General features: G+C 51.8%; 1 pseudogene; it reads right to left on the bottom strand.

Moving 5' to 3' along the window:
* Positions 1 to 3687: 3687 nt before the first annotated feature.
* LOC105706505 (E3 ubiquitin-protein ligase LNX-like) lies at positions 3688 to 5639 on the bottom strand (annotated as a pseudogene).
* Positions 5640 to 14134: the final 8495 nt, after the last annotated feature.

The following is a 14134-nucleotide window of genomic DNA, read 5'->3' as shown; positions in this document are numbered from 1 at the left end:
GGTTAAGTTCTGGAACGCCTCTGTATACCTATTAGGGCTTTTTTTTTTTTTCAAACAAACCTGCAAAGATCCCCCTTCATTTGCCTTAAGTCTTGTAGAGAAAAGGGGACCTGGATCTTAGTGGGGCCATGTTCACCAGGCATCTGATGTGGGGACAGTTGAGACTGGGACCTGCCTAAAATGAGGATTCCTAGGCTGGGGCAAGCTTGAGAGAGATCCTGGATAGGGAGGAGCAGAGGGGGTTGATTCCCCTGCTGGAGGTGCTCCTGGGGTTTGCTTCCCTGGAATTGCCCCTTGCAGTCTCTCCTGAGATGGCCGGTAGGAAGGCTGAATCAACCCTATGGCATCACCAAAGGTCTGGGTTACCCTGCAAGGCAAAGAAGCCCTGTACGTATGGGACCAGGGACCAGCTGCCCCGCGTTTACAGAAGAGCTTCCTTCCTGAAGCCATGCTTCTGTTCTGTGCCTCAGGGTGCTTGGCACCAAGTTTTCAACCAAGGGAATGACAAGAACATTTTTGCCACAAATTTATGTACAGATACCAAGGCACACTTGGCTTCTGTGCTACTCTTAACCTTCCATTTCAGACATTTGATGACTAAACCAAATGCTCATTCAATCCAGTAACATCTCCGGTTTGCAACAACAGCCTTAACATTTTTTTGTTTTTGAGATGGAGTCCTGCTCTGTCACCGAGGCTAGAGTGCAGTGGTGCAAGCTCAGCTCACTGCAGCCTTCCCCTCCCAGCGATTCTCTTATCTCAGCCTCCTGAGTGGCTGGGATTACAGACGAACATCACCACCACGCCCGGCTAATTTTTTTGTATTTTTAGTAGAGATGGGGTTTCGCCATATAGGTCAGGCTGGTCTGGAACTCCTGATGTCAGTGATCCGCCAGGCTCGGCCTCCCAAAGTGCTGGCACAGGCGTGAGCCACCATGCCTGGCAACAGCCTTAACATTTAACATTGTACATAAAGAAGAAATAGGAACCTTGACATCCCAAAAGAAAGAATGATAGGAAAGACCAGAGGTCCTAGTGCTGACACTGTAACAGGTGGTCGGGGACTGGAGTTAGTCCAGAGGGCTTCGAATAAGGCCAAGAGTAGCCTTGGCCAGATACCCTCAGTTGCCTCAGGACCTCCTTCTGGTCCCACACAATGGCTAGACCTCTGTGAAAAAAACCTGGGTTCAAACAAACCCAACATTCCCAACATCCGAGGGTAAAGGGGGGTTGACGGTATCCTCCCCAGCAAGCCTGTCCTCCATGCCCTAAGTCCGGCAGCCATGCTAGTTGCTTTTAACTGGCTGACAGAGGCCTGGTATTTTTCTTTCATTTTGACTATTGTGGAGTTTAGAGACTCTGAAAAAAAGGGCAGAAAGAGTAGCTCTGCTTTTACTCACCCTTCTGCAGATCCTGGACGAGCCCCTAAAAATGTTACAGGATCTTTGTTGTTTTTCTGGCCAGAAACCTCTGTGGCTGGTGGCGCCTTTTGCCTGAGTTTTGCTTGGACCCACTGGGCTCATTTTGCCCATTTGGCCTGGCAGGCTGTGCCCGGCTCACGTTACCAGCCTTGATCCCATGCCTGCCAAGGGCAAGCCAGGCATGGAGCAGTGAGGGGTGTGTGAGTGAATGAGCACAGGGTCTGGCCACTGCGCACAGTCAGGCACGCTGGCTGCTGCAGCAGGGCAGGCAGCCCCAGGTCCCAGCATGGGTACTGACTCTCTATGAGGCTGCAGCTGGACCAGGTGCAATGCAAGCAGCTTCCATGGCTAAACCGGGGGACATGGTGGTGCCTAGAAGCTTGGAGTCTCCAGGAGCTGCAGGGTCCCAAAGAGGGAGTCATAGTCCTGGCTCAGGGAGCTCCCAGGTCTGGGTTCTCTGAAGGTCTGAAGCTCTTCTCTCCTTCTCTTCACCCGCCGTGTTGCAAACAAGCATGTTTCAGCTCTGTTTGTGTTATAGCTCTTTCAGACCTGCCATTCAACAGGTCCCAAGTTCTTGTCCCACATCCAGGGAGAATGAGGTACATGGACAAGTGGAGGGTGAGCAAGGTGAAGAGAAACTTTAGTGAGTGACAGAATAGCTCAGAGGAGGCCCTGGAGTGTGAAGCTCCTCTCCTCTCTGCAGGCAGGTCATCCCATTGTTCTCCGAGGCTCTCAGCAGAGAGGAGACCCTGGATTGGGAAGCTCCTCTCTGCAGCTAGTTGTCCTGATGTCTGCTCAGCTCTGGCTGAACCTGGGCTTTTATGGGCCTCAGAGGGGAGCAAGCGCACACCAGTTGGTCCGTGAGCAGCCATGGGCAGGTCTGGAAATGGCATCACAAGTTCCCACTCTGGTCTATGGGACCGGCAGCCTAGCCCCTTGCCTTCAGGCCCTCCCTAGCCTGAAGGTAGGGCCTCACCAGTGACCCACCCTCTTCTGCCCAGAAACCTGTCTGCCTCCTGCTGCCATTCATGGTGGCCAAGCTGTAGGTGCCAAGGGGCACCTGCAGGCCAGCACTGAGCTGCCCTCTGCCCCCCCATTTGCTTCTCTCTTATGCTTGTCAGTGCCCAAAGTTTGGAGCTGGCTGAGGCAGCAGGAGGCAGGCGTGTCAGCATTGCACCAAGTGTGTGCATAGCTGCCAGGCCTTGCCAGTGCCTGGGCTCAGCCCCAACTCTGCTCCAAGGTCGAAATGGGCACCAACAGCAGAGGGAAAGCAGGTATTTCCAAGCCTGCTAGATCAGGAGGAGCCTTCCCGGGCCCCCAGGAGTACGGGGATGCCTAGGTCCACAGCAGTGGTTTGGGTGGACTGCAGCTGTACCTGGAATTGCGGGGGAGTTCCTGCCTGCTCCATGGAACAGGAGGTCCGGTCTGTGGCTGCAATGTGGGCAGTTGTGGCTGCACCCAGGGAGCTCCTGCCCCCCACCCCCAACTCAGAAGGAGCAGGGCTTCCACTTGTCTTAGGCTGGGCCAGCTCCATGGAGTGTGCAGTCCCAGCTGTGCCTCCCTGCTGTAGCCAGTGTGATGGCAGCAGCTGCTCCAGACAGCCCAATGATGCCATCGCTATTGTAAGGCCGGTTGCCTCGCCGGGAGTTCGGACGCATACCCCCGACCTTTTTTCCAAAAACTCGGACATGCTCGGGCATGTTCCCTTCTCCCCTTCTTGCACAGCCTGGCTTTCCCTTAACCCAGTATGCAAGCAGGGTCTTGTGATTCTAGCCAATAGCAGCCGAGTCTTTCTAGCCAATAGCAGCCGAGTCTTTCTAGCCAATAGCAGCTGAGTCTTTCTAGCCAATAGCAGCCGAGTAATTCTAACCAATAGCAGCCAAGTCCTGTATGCAAACAAAGGCTTGTAACCTTACCCAATAGTAGTCCTGCTCTCCCACAACCAATCGAGCTCTTCCACTCCCTATAAAACCCCAAGTCTGAGAGGAGTCCGTGTGACTTCTCCGGCCCCTCCTGTCAGACCGCAGAACCTCGCCCGGGAGCCTGAATAAATCCTTCACATTGGACCTTCTTGTGTTGGCCTCAGTTTCTTCCTTTTAAACTTGGCAAGAACAAGCTTTACAGCTATGGCTGATAAAAACTGCTAGCACTTTCAGGCTGCAATGTAGGCCAGCAACTTCCCAGAGCAGAGAGATGGGAGTCAAACATGCCACCACGCAAGGAGCAACATTTTGCAGAGCTGGACACTGGAACACAGTGCATCCTTCTAACTTCTCGGCATTGCCTGAGTCCATGCAGTGGTGAAGTGGGCCAGCAATACCTGAATCAGATGAGCAGCACTTTCTGGGCCACCATATTGAAGGTCATGTCCTTTAGTGGCTAACACACAATCATTCTCCTCCAGCTGACCATGTCGATCAGCCACACCACCATCTAGCATGTTGAAGAACACCTCAGGCTCATCCACCTTGCACACCAACTTTATTCCAGGCTGTTCCTTGGTGCTAGTTTTGTTGAGACTCACATGGAAGCTGTCATCCCAGGGTCCATGGGCGCCCAGCGCCTGTCCATTGTTCCTGCTGTGGAATTTCTGCATGTGTGGCATGGTCAGTCACGGCACCTGGTAGGGCTGCTGCGGGAGATGTGGGGCGTAGTTGTGAGGGACGTTGTTGATGTCCATCCCGTTGGCATTTAGGATGATGTCTCCCAGCAGTAGCTGGCCATCTCTGGCAATCACTCCATCATGATAAATGTATTGGATAATGATACGGTCCAGTGGGGTTTCCCCGCCTCCCACCAGCAGAATGGAGAGGCTTTCATTGGGATCCATCATGATAAATGTATTGGATAATGATACAGTCCAGTGGGGTTTCCCCGCCTCCCACCAGCGGAATGGAGAGGATTTCATTGGGATCCATCATGATAAATGTATTGGATAATGATACGGTCCAGTGGGGTTTCCCCGCCTCCCACCACCGGAATGGAGAGGCTTTCATTGGGATCCATCATGATAAATGTATTGGATAATGATATGGTCCAGTGGGGTTTCCCCGCCTCCCACCACCGGAATGGAGAGGCTTTCATTGGGATCCACTTGATTGATCTTGATGGTAGTAATTTCTTCATCTGGGATCAGGTACTACAAACTTGAAAGACTTCAGGGCCATGATGTTTTCAGAATTTTCCTTGCCCCAGTCAGCTCGGTTGACAACCACACTCCCACTCTTTGTCCTTCGAAGAACACTCAAAATTCGATTATTTTTTGAAAAGATCTGCTTCTAATTGTTACTGATGACCATTACTGCTGGACAGCTTCCTCCATGGTTGTACCAGTTGCTGGATTGCTTGAAGGATCATGCCTTCATTGGGTTGCTCCAGCCGGAGTCCCCTGGGCTGATTGCTGGCTGACTGTCCTCTGCCAGGCACATGGTCGGGGTTGTCTAGGCCAGGCTTGTCTGTCATTAAGGAGATGGTGGCAGCTGCAGAAACCTCTGGGGAGGATGCCATGGCTGTGAGGCTCACACGGCTGTCTCGTCAGCCATCTTGGGAGCGCCTCTTCTTGTCTTTCATCAGGCCAGAATGGGAGGCCCTTTGACGGAGTCAGTGTTCCTGATGATGTACAGCATTGAGGGGACACAGAGACAAGTGATCATTTTCAACAGGGGAAGTCAGAGTGGCTGCAGGGGTAGAGAGAAGAGGAAATATTTGTGAGATTAGAGAGAAAGAATGGCCATCACGTGGCCAGGGACCGGCTGAACAGCCGAGGGGACTGGCAGGCCCAGCGACGTGGCCTAACAGCCCCCTCTGAGGTCACAAGGTGGGCGTGGAGGAGGGTGAGGTTGAGAGGCAGATGGCAGGTCCTGCTCTGGATGCAGGGAATCTGAGAGTCCTAGGTGGCCAGGACGGACATCTAGTGGAGGTTGGCTGGCCAGGGCTGACCTCAGAAAAGAGGGTCCCATGACGGGGAGGCACTGACAGCTGTGGCCGAAGCTCAGGGAGTGAGTAAGATCTCCTGTGGCTGTGGGAGCAAGAAGGAGCAGGCCCACAGTGAGGAGCTGGCGATGGGCAAGAGGCCTTGACAGGCCCTGGCAGAAACGCACCCAGGAGGGGCGAGGCCCCAGGGACAGAGAGGAAGGTCTCATTGCCCAGAGTGGTCAATGTTATGTGTGCCCATCGGTCAGGGAAGTGGCTGACCATATGTGTGTGGGATCTACCCATGATGCAGCTGGTGGGGTCCTGGGGAGGTCCATGGTGATGGCAGAGGGCAGACACTGGGGTGCAGGGGACCAGCGAATATGCCAGCTGCTCATCAGTTAAATCTCTTCCGCATGAACTGGTACAACCATGTAGGAAAGCTGTCCCGCGCATCGACCATCACCGAACAAACAGCGACTCCAGGACCCAGGCGCTCCACTGCAGGCAGACGCCTGCCAGACGTGCACCAGGAAGCGAGAAAGGCCAGAGCAGCTCCACTCAAGAGAGCCCCATTTGGACAACAACTCAAATTAGTCCCTCTCTTTGTCCCATCATGGAGGAATGAATAGAGGGACTGTGACCCAGCAGACAGTGGCACACTGCTGAGTGACCCTCCACAGAGAGAATCCCGAAGAGAGACCCAAAGGGCACACGCTGAAACAGCCCACCTCGGGCAAGACCACCATACGGGGGCAGATCAGATAGTGGTGACCCGGAGACGAGTCCAAGGAGCCCTGGGGGCCTAGCCATGATGTTTCTTGACCAAGGTGCAGGAGGCACAGGTGTATCCAGTGTGAGGACATCCTGTGTTCCATGATCTCCAAGGAGAAAAAGAAATAAAAGATTTTTTGAAAAAGGACTGCATTGTCCTCCATACGCATGTTTGACTTTAATAAAAATGTATTTTTAAAAAAACAGTCCACTTCTGAGGCCAAGTGCAGTTGGTGCATACCTATAATCCCAGCACTTTGGGAGGCTGAGGTGGGAGGATTGCTTGAGCCTGGGGAGGTGGAGGCTGCAGTGAGCCATGATTGCGCCACTACACTTTCGCCTGGGCAATATAGAGTGCGATCCTGTCTTTTAAAGAAAGAAAAGCCAACTTCAGAGGCACCCAGTGGCCTCTAAGATAAGCTCCACACCCTGAGCAGCCCCGCCCTGCCCTGCCCCCACCTCCCACCCCAGCCGTCCTCTACACCTCCACTCCTGCCTGGGACATCTTCCTCAGCCCAGGCCTGTCCATGTGACAGACTCCTACACACCCCCCGGGGCCCTTCCAGGCCTAACCCAAGCAGAGGGAGGCCCAGGCTTCAGTGTCATCTGACTCTAAGGAATTGTGAGGGCGAAAATAGATCCCTCCTGCTTCGCTACACACCCTGCCTCCCCTCCACCCTGGCCCCAAAAGGGGAGGTGCCTGCGTCTGAGCTCACCGCAGAGGTTTGTCATGTTTTGGCCACACGTCAGGCTGAAAGATGTGGAAAGAGCAGGGGCTGGAAGTTTTTGAAGACGGTGATCTCTAGGGAACAGGGCTGCCGCTTGGCTCACGGTCCTCCAGGTCTCAGCGTCAATGTCATTTCCTCTGGGAGCCCCTCTGGCCGTCACCAGACCAGGCCGTTGACTCCACAGGAACCAACGGGGATCTGGAAGCTGGGGTCAGGCCCTGCTCCTCCACTCTCTGCTGCCGCCAAGCCTCAGAAAGTTCTGTCACCTCTCTGAGCTGTTTTCTCATCCAATAAATGTGCCTTCCTATCAGGTTATGACGGGCATTAAAGTCACCGAAATCCCATCTTCCACACAGAACTGGGATCTGAGCACCTCTCCCCTTCTCCTCTGGCCCAAGCCTCCTTCCCACTCCTTGGACCATCACCATCACAGGTCTCCCTGCTTGCTCCTTGCACACAGCAGCTGGAGGGATCAGATCATGTCCCTCCTTGGCTCAGAGCCCACCAGCGACTTCCCGTGTCCTCTGGAGCAAAGCCCAGGTCCTCGCAGTCTCCCAAAGGCCCTACCCAGATGGTGTCCTGTTGCCTCTCACTCTCACTCCACAGTAGCCATACCCAGCACCTTGCCATTCTTAGAATGTGCCTGGCACACCACTGCCTCAGGACCTTTGCACACGCTCTTCCCTCTGCCTGGAACACTGTTCCCCCAGATGTCTAGGGGCTGCACTCTCTCCACATCTTTGCTCAAATGTCACCTTCATGAGCTTTTCCACGACCACCTACTCAAAGTGCAGCCACCGTTGCCCAGCACTCGCGGTTCCCCTCACCTGGCTTTGATTCCTTCTGTGACTCTTACTGCCATCTGCCACCAAAGATTTCACCTAGTTGTTTATCATCTGCTCCTTTCCACTAGAACAACAGCTTCTCATGGCGAAGGTCTGGACTTTTTTCCCACTGGCACATCCCCAGCACACGGAACAGAGCTTGGCATACAGCAGGGACTTGATGAGGGCCCTGGCTGGGTGTATTCCAATGGCTGAGGGCCTGTGCCATACCAGTTACTAAGGATCCGAAAATCACTTCTAGTCGGGAAACTCTACTTGGATCCAGGCAGCCTTAGGTTTGCAGAGCTGAGAGGAGTTAGCACATTTGGGGATCAAAGGCGGAGAGGGATCCCTTGCCTCTAAAACAGTGGTCCCCAACCTTTTTGGCACCAGAAACTGGTTTCGTGGAAGACAACTTTTCCACAGGCTGGGAGTGGGAGGGGGATGGTTTGGGATGAAACTGTCCCACCTCAGATCATCAGGCATGAGATTCTCATGTGGGGTGTGCAGCCCACAACAGGGTTCACACTCCTTTGAGAATCTAGTGCCACTGCTGATCTGACCAGAGGCGGAGCTAAGCCAGTCTGTAGCAGGCCATGGGGTTGCCTGCCCTAAAATACCTTCTTATTTGGTTGCCACAAGCCTCCAGACTGAAGTACAGTGGCCCAATCTTGGCTCACTGCAACCTCTGCCTCCTGGGTTCAAGCGATTTTCCTGCCTCAGCCTCTCTAATGGCTGGGATTACAGGTGCGTGCCACCACACCCAGCTAATTTGTAGTTTTAGTAGAGATGGGGTTTCATCATGTTTGGCAGGCTGGTCTCGAGCTCCTGACCTCAGGTGATCGGCCCACCTCAGCCTCCCAAAGTGCTGGAATTACAGACGTGAGCCGCTGTGCGGGGCTGCTTCTCCTTTCGAATGAAAATGTTACAATGCCACTGGCCTCTGGCAGCTTGACAGGGTGATTCTGCTGATCTGGGCTGGGCCTGGCTGGGCAGTTGTGGCCTCCAACAGGCTCACTCGCTTGTCTGCCATTAGCTGAGGTCGGAGGCCTCTGGCTCCTCTAAGAGCCTGGTCCTCCAGCAGGCTAGCCAGGGCATATTCTTATGCCAATCACAGGGGTCAGGGGTGTGGGAAGGGCGGCGGGGAGGGAGAGAGAAAGAAGCTGAAAAGCTTCTTAGGGACTAGACTTGGAATTGACACACGATCACTTCTGGCACCTTCTATGGGCCATAGATAAGGGCTGAGTCAGATGGTGGGGAAACAGACTCTACCTTTCAGTGGGAGGAATTATAAAGTCACACTGTGAGTGGTTCAAGGTCAGAGATAAGCAGGTCTCCCATGTTTGTGTCTTTCCACATGGCAGACTGTTTTTGTTGCCGCTTCAATCATAAAAGCCACCAGCTCCATGGAGTTCCCAAGGAGTAGGAGACAATTTTTAGGACTTGGCATCCACACAGGCTCAAGCCACTCCACAGATCAGTCAGTACTGCAAGCCATACTTAGCGTCCTTATCAATTTATAAACATTATAGATTGAAAATTACACATCAAACAAAGTAACAGCATGAGAAAAGGGATAGGAAAAGGGTTAACAAGCCAGTCCAGGGAGAGCGATGGGAACGAAAAGAATATTCTGGCCTGGCTTGGGCAGCTCAGCAGTGTCACAGTTTTGCAAAGAGTCTTTGATGTGGACAGAGTCTTCAGTGGCAGATGCCAGGCGCTTACCAAGACAGTTGTTTTGAGCGGTGGAAGTCCGGCTCTTTTTATGGCCACAGGGTCCTCTGGGGAGGACAGACAGTGGAAGGGTGTGTTTGGTCATGTCTTTATCTGGCCAGGTGCAGTCTTTATTGATCAGGCAAAACATCTGTTCCCTGTTGGCAAAGGGTCTTACAAAATGTAAGATGCAGACTTCTTCTATGATGGCATTATGTCAAGGATACTCTCTAGGATATTCAAAGGAAATGGATACAGGTTGGGGATGGAAAATTGGGGCCATTTTGGGGTATGAATCTTTAACACTACCTCCAGTGTTTCTTTTGAACTGAGGATGAATAAGACAGCAGTGGACTAAGCATCCATCTCTCGGTTCATTTCCCATCTCTTGGAGCTTTGAGGTACCATGTCAGAAGTCCAGCTACTGGGCTAAGAAGGTCATGCGGAGAGGCCCCAAGGAGCCCAGTCTTTCAGCTACCACCTAAGGCACCAGGGACCCTCTAGACACACACCAGTGGCTAGCTAAGTACCCCTGAATGACCCCCAACCACAGCCATGTGGAACCAAAAGATCTCCTGATGGAGACTCGCCTGCCCAAATTCAGATCTAATCAAATGGTGCTATTTCAATCCACTGCCTTTTGGGATACAATAAATAACTGGAGCTGCGTATTGAGCCAGGCTTGCCTCACTCCAAGATCTGCCGCTGTGAAAGGACCTGACTCCCAGAAGATGAGAGGCTTGGTTTGACAGCAAGGGAGATGCCCCTGAAAGAAGTTTTGCACAGCCTCATCATTTGAAAATGAGAAAAGACAGTCACTCTGTGAACTCATGACAATGCTGGGACCTCTATGGCCTGTCTTGGGCTGGCCCATCACTGCCTGACGCTCTGGGCATGCACACCTGAGCCTTCCTGCACCTGGGCGGTAGGCATGATGCATTCCAGAGCGCCCTGCCACCCCACCCAGGGCCCGCCTCCTCTCCCCCATGGGCCTTCTCAGCAACCTAGAGCAGCCTGCCGGAACACGTTGCAGTAAAGGTCCGTGGGCTCCCTGCCTATCAAAAAATACAGCTTTCTGAACAGGGCTTATTATGCGATCTTCCCAGGAGACGTCGTTAGTAGCGTAAATGGCTCTTGCCTTGCCGGAAGTGAAGGTGAAGCAGTGACAGGGGCATGTCCAGAGCGAGTAATTATTGGCTTTTTGTCCTTGTTCCTTCGTGTCCAAATTACATCCATAGTTTGTAGTGCTTTTGATTTATATTCAAAGAAAATGCAAACGCAGAACACAATAGAAAGTGTGCCGTGACTCAGATTGCCGTGCCCCTTCCTGTCTGCCCAGCAGCCTGGGTGCTGTGGAGCCTTTGTGCAGAGCCCGGAGCTTTTGTCTGAGCCATGTGGTGGCAGAGCCACACCGTGACTTCGTGTGGTTTGGGCTCCCTGTGTTTGCCAAGCACTTGTGTGTTCCCTCTCTCCACCACCTCACAGTGACTCAGCACTGTCCTTATTTTAGCTATGGCTGTTTTCAAACCAGTGATACCTACAAAGCCATAATGGACAAGCTTTTCCACTCTGGTCTCCCCACAGAGCCACAGTCAGTCCACAGGCCCACCTGCAGTGAGTCCAGCCTGCAGGTATATTCAGTTTGTCCTGCAAGGTGTTTAGAAAAACGGGGTGTCAAATTAACAATCAGAATTTCACCTAAAAACAGTGGCAGACGCTGATGTTTACCAAGCCAGAATCTGTTTTTCCTGCTTCTTTAGTAAAAAATCCTGATTTTTAGACAAGGCAGCAATGCACCCAACTAAAAGACTACATTTCCCAGCCTCCCTTGTGGCAAGGTGAGACCATGTGCCTGAGTTTTGACCAATGAGATGAAAGAAGCAGCTGGTGCAAGGGTGGGGGCGGGGCTTTCATTCTTCCCTCCTTTCTTCTTCCTGCTGCCTGGATAAAAACAAGTGGCCGTTTTGAACTCTGAATTGGCCTTGATAATGGGAACCACTTGCTGAGAATGGCGCAGGAGAAAGAGAGAAGAACCTAAGTCCCTGTAGATTCCAAGAAGCCACAAAACCAGCTGTGAACTGCCTACCTCCGGACTTCTCCATAAGTAAAAATGCACTTCTTTCTTACTTAAGCCACTGTAATGGTGGAGTTACTGTTTAGGTAGCTAACCTAATCCTGAAACACTGCTTCTCTTGAAAACTCAAAATATCTAGTGATCTGAGCGTATGCACTTTTCTTCTTTATAACAGCTTTATTGACATATAATTCACAGACTATACAATTCGTTGATTTAAAGCGTGCCATTGGCCAGGTTCAGTGGCTCAAACCTGTAATCCCAGTACTTTGGGACCCTGAGGCAGGAGGAACATGTGAGTCCAGGAGTTCAAGACTGGCCTGCGTAACATAAAGAGACCCCATCTCTACAAGTAAGTTAAAAATTAGCTGAGTGTAGTGGTGCGCGCCTGTGACCCCAGCTGCTTGGGAGGATCCCAGCTGAAGTGGAAGGATTACCTGAGCCTAGGAGGTAGAGGCTATAGTGAGCTATGATCATACTACCGCACTCCAGCCTGGGTGACAGAGACCCTGTCTCAACAAAAATAAATAAATGAAATAAAAATAAGGTATAACGTTCAATGGTTTCTAGCATATTCACTCCTATCCCCACCATATATAGCACTGCTATAGAATATTTTCATCAACTACAGAAAGAAACCCTATACCCATGAAATGTCACTCACCAATTCCCCCTAACCATACCCTCCCAACCCCTGGCAAGCACTAGTCGACTCTCTGTCTCTATGAATTCGCCTATTCTGGACATTTCATATAAATGGAATCACCCGATATGTGGTCTTTTGTGCCTGGTTTCTTTCACTCAGCTTCATGTTTGCAAATTTCATCCGTGTTGTGCCATGTCTCACGATCCAAGAAATCTTAAGGCTGGGAACCACCCCTACCACAGAGTGCTTTAATGCTGTCTCATTTTGATCCACAGAAGAAAACAGTGAAATGGAGAAAGCAGGCACCATCTTCTTCACTTTACAAAGGAGAAGCAGGCTCTGCTCAGTCAGGTAATTTGCCTAGTTCCCAGCAGGCCCTCCTTTCAGAAGCTTCCCACCACACTGCTTCTGAAATGTCTGTTGCACAAAATAATTGGAGATTAACATTTTGTCCAAATCCTCAAGGTCTAGAAAGTTCTAGATCAACAATAAAGTGGCAGATGAGGAGACGTAATTCTTTCCTATGGCTGGAAGTTGTAGGACTCCCTCCCCTCCACAGTCGGCAGGACCCAAAGACAGAAGAGCAGGGGGAAGCAGAGCCCGACACCCAGACCCCATAGGGACTCCCGGGTTCTGGTTCACGCTGGGCTGTTTAGGAGCTGAGACAAAATCTTTGTCTTGCTTCGTAGTGCATGGGGGAAAGATGAAAATATTGATTCCATCTGAGGTTTGCAAATCAGCATGCATTATTTCGGGACATTCAGTTCCATTGAAACCTCTGGAACATGGCAGCTGGCAGCCCCACGGCCCCAGAGAGAGCTGTGTCTTGAGGTGGAATCATCTTTCTTTGGCAGAGGGGCAGCCTTCTGTGACTTTTTCTAATTTCTGGTTTTTCTCAGACAGATAAAGACTGCACACTGAGTCAGAGCCAGGAAACAGTCACCCGTTTCTAAGGCCTGGGAGGGTAGGGATGAGCAGGGACAAAAAGCTGAGGCGCTCCAGCTACTGGGGTGTTCCCAGGACAAGCCGGTGGATGGGCATGCTCATCCTTCCCTACGACAAGCACAGAAAATGTGAACAGAGTGCCCGTCTGCTTTCCTTGCTCCCGCTGCTGGGGTGTTCCCAGGACAAGCCGGTGGATGGGCATGCTCATCTTTCTCTACGACAAGCACAGAAAATGTGAACAGAGTGCCCGTCTGCTTTCCTTTGGAGGTGGCAGGGGTCAAAAGCCCTGCCCGGATTTCTCTGGCAAGTTACTGTGGGATGAGGGTGGGGGCAACGCTTTGGGTTACTGTTTCACATTGACATTGGGATCCATAATTGTGCCCATACTATTGTCACAAGCATGGGGTAAACCCAAAGTAGGAGGGAGGGAAACAAAGCCATTTGGAGCCTATTCTGTGAGGAGTCACCTGGTCGGCCTGGCTGGGGTGGGAAGGAGAGAGAGAGGAAACATGCTTAGGACTTGGTCCTCAGGGACCGTGGAGGAGGAGTTCCCTCTTCCAGGGGAATGAAGGGAGGCTTCCTGGAGGAGGTGCCATCACGACCAGGTATGGAAGTGTGGGCAGAAAATTTCCGTGGGGCATTCCAGACAGAAGGAAGAGCTTAAACAAACAAGGGCGGCTGACTTCTTTGTGAGAAAGGACGGTGGGAGAGGAATCTGGGAGAAATAACTTTGAAGGAAACCTCAGTGGTGAGTGGTGAATATGTATGTTAATCAGGGACATGCAAATGCAGACCCAGGTGAGCTATCTTCTTACACCCAGTAAATTGGCAAAAGCTGAGAAATCTGACATGGCCATGGTTTGGCGAAAACTCTGAACAGCTCGCCCACAGTTGGCGGGTGTGTAATTGTCAGAAGCACTTTGAGGAATAATGGAGCATTGTCTTGTCAAGTTGAAGGCTGCATTCCCAGGTGTACACATGCTTCGGGCAATGCCTGCAAAAATGTTCTTAGCAATTCTCAGCAGCACCACCCGTAACCGGAAATACTGGAAATCACCCAAATGCTTCCCGGCAGGTGAAGCGGTAGGTAAAGCCAG

Source organism: Aotus nancymaae, unplaced genomic scaffold (assembly GCF_030222135.1).
Source record: "Aotus nancymaae isolate 86718 unplaced genomic scaffold, 86718_ANA_hifiasm-v0.15.2.pri h1tg000018l, whole genome shotgun sequence".
Taxonomy (NCBI): Eukaryota; Metazoa; Chordata; class Mammalia; order Primates; family Aotidae; genus Aotus; species Aotus nancymaae.
This window is presented reverse-complemented; position numbering and strand designations above follow the sequence as displayed.